Below are 3294 nucleotides of genomic sequence, written 5' to 3' on the forward strand. Positions count from 1 at the left end.
TGATAACATGTCCAAAGTTTGTGAGACGTAGTCTCTCCATCGTTGCTTCTAAAGAGCGTTCTGGCTGTACTTCCTCCAAGACAGATTTGTGCATTCTTCTGGCAGTCCATGATACATTCAATATTCTTGTCCAACGCCATAATTCAAAGGCATCAATTGTTCTTCGTTCTTCCTTATTCTTTGTCCAACTTTCTCATGCAAATAAGGTGATTGAAAATACCGTGGCTTGGGTCAGGCGCACCTTAGTCCTTAAAGTGACATCTTTGCTTTTTAAACACTTTAAAGAGGTCTTTTGCAGCAGATTTGCCCAATGCAATACATCATTTTATTTCTTGACTGCTGCTTCCATGGGTGTTGATTGTGTATCTAAATAAATTTGAAATCCTTGACAACTTCAATCTTTTCTCCATTTGTCATGATGTTGCTTATTTGTCCAGTTGTGAGGATTTTTGTTTTCTTTATGTTGAGGTGTAATCCATACTGAAGGCTGTAGTCTTTGATCTTCATCAGCGTTTCAAGTCCTCTTCACTTTCAGCAAGCGAGGTTGTGTCATCTGCATAACGCAGGTTGTTAATGAGTCTTCCTCCAATCCTGATGCTCTATTCTTCTTCATATAGTTCAGCTTCTCAGACTATTTGCCAGCATATAAGGATAACTTGAGCACAGCAAATACAGAGGACTGGTCAGGATGCTTTTGCTGTGGTCAGGGTGAGGAACGATGGTGGTAGTGCAGACTGAAAAGTGAACAGGCTTGAGGTGTACTTTGGAGCCTGAGCTCCCACGAATTGCTGGTGGATCAACTGTATGGGATGAGGGGAATGGAGCATCAAGGATGACTTCTAGAATTCAGGCTACAGTGAGAGCAGGGTCACCAGAGTTATTCTTTACAATGTAGAAAACCATAGAAGAACAAGCTTGTGAAAATGACCAAAAGATTTCTTCCCGGAAGTGTTAAATTTGAATGTTTGGAGTCATCCTAGTATGGACAACAGTGCTTAACTGTGGATACAATTCTGAGGTAGAGTAGTTTTCTGGGTTCTAACTAAGAATTTGAGGATCATCAGCCTATAGTGGATTTGATGCCACTATAATCTCAATGGAGCCCTGGTGGTGTAGTGGTTAAGAGCTTGGCTGCTGACCAAAAGGTTGGCAGTTCAGATCCACCAGCTGCTCCTTGGAAACCCTACAGGACAGTTCTACTCTGTCCTGTAGGGTCACTATCAGTCGGAATGGACTCAACAGTAACAGGTTTGGTTTTTGTTTTTTGTTGTTTTTTTTTTTAATAGTCTAAATAAGACCTTTTAGGTATAGAATGTTATATTCACTATAGATAAATTTCCATCTGTATAAGGAGAATCAGAAACTGTATACCATATTTACTAATACTGTGATTTACAAGATATATTCTTAAGTGAGAAAAGCCAGGGTCAGAGCTTCTGATCTCTTACTCATCTCTCCCTGGGTTCACTACCTGTCTACACACATTGCAGTCACTTACTTGGCTGAGGTGTGAATTCTCTCCCCTTCATGAATTGTACCTGAAGAAAAAAAGAACCACTTCTTTATTTTCTCTGTGAATATCTGGTCTTATCGAGGCCAGGCCAATTTGGCAAACATGTTATGAGACCATCATTTCTATCTCATCCCTTGACCCACTGCTCTATCAGCACAAGCGATCCCCGAGCACCTCAGTGCACTAAGAAAAGTTTTCCAGAGGCTCAGGTGGTTTCCAGTCCCCTGAGTGGACTTAGAAAAATTCTCTGGAAGCTCAAGGAGGCCGTGGACACCCTCCCCAAGACCCTCAAGTCGGCACAGACTGGTCCCAGCCTCCAGACAGGGACATAGAAAATTTCCAGAGCCTCATCAGGAAAAAAGAGGAAGACCCTCAACAAGAAGGATTGACACAGTGGCTACAACAAGGAGCTGAAGCATAACAACGATCATGAGGATGGCACAGGACCGGGCTGTGCTTCGTTCTGTTGTACATAGGGTCGTTGTAAGTTGGAACCGACTCCATCGGCACCTAACAACATCTGAGGAGCAGGCACCCGGTGGGAGCGCGGGAGCCCAGGCTCCTGGTGTGTGTGTGTGCGTGCACGCACGCGTGCACGTGTGCAGAGGAACCCTATTATCATCTAAAGTTCTCCGGGAATTGAGAAACTATTCAATGTCATCACCACAACCACCACCATAACTAATAATAATAACCACCACCTACCCCAGGACATCCCCTTCAGGCTGTGGCTAGTCTGGGCCGCCAGAAGGGAACTTGGAGATTTTTCTGGAGGCTTAACCGATGACTCACCTGGCCCTGGTGGGAAGGCGAGTGTGTGAGGACGAAGATCAGAGACCAGGCCAGAAAATGACCAGCCTTCTCCATCTCTGGGCCCATCTGCTCTCCACCTTTGTATCTTCAGTGGACTTGGGAATATCGAGCTCGTGCTTTACTTCTTGTTGTCTCCACCGTTTCTATTTCCATCAAGGCACAAGAACGTGCGCCCCACTTCAGCTTCAACTTTCAAAACTATGGCTTAGAATCATCCGAAACTGAATTTCAGAGAGTCGGCAGACGGCCGCCAGAGGGCGCGCGAACCGGCGGTTCTGTCCACCCGGCCCATCGAGCATGGGAACCGCCTGGTGCTCCGCCTGACGAACGTGGGCGCAGCGCAGCTCCCGATTGCAGAAGCTTCCCTTCCCGCTGGTACCGCCGCTCCAGGGAGGAAGCCGCGGCTGCTTCGGGACCGAACCGGCTCCATGTCAGCCGTGAAAGCAACACTCACTCTTCACAACCCAGAATGCAGAAGAGGGAGCTCGGCCAAGCCGCCCGCAAGACACTTTTCTTTAATAGCGAGCACAGAACGGCTATTCAAAGTCACATTGTTTTATATTTACATTTTTATTCTCAAATCAGAATTCATTATAATTTAATTTCCCTGGCTTTAAAGGAAGCAAATTCATTAATAATATTTTATAAACATAGTTCTTAGCTTATCTCATTTTCAAATGAGAATATTGTCGTATTTGACATTTCCTCAAGACCCAATGAGGATCTTAAATAATTTTTAATTATCTTCAGCTTATGGAAATGTCTTTTGCAGGACCCAACTGTGACTGGTGTAAATAAATACAATAAATAATTACAATAAATATAATAAAACAAGCTTAAACTAAGTTAAATTTAAAATTAAATTAAATTAAATGAATCCTAAAATAAAACAAAATTAAATTATATATAAAATAAAATAAAACTAGATTTAGTTTAATTAAATATTAAATTAAATGTGAAGTAAAATA

The sequence above is a fragment of the Trichechus manatus genome, unplaced genomic scaffold, assembly GCF_000243295.1.
Source record: "Trichechus manatus latirostris isolate Lorelei unplaced genomic scaffold, TriManLat1.0 scaffold00176, whole genome shotgun sequence".
NCBI lineage: Eukaryota > Metazoa > Chordata > Mammalia > Sirenia > Trichechidae > Trichechus > Trichechus manatus.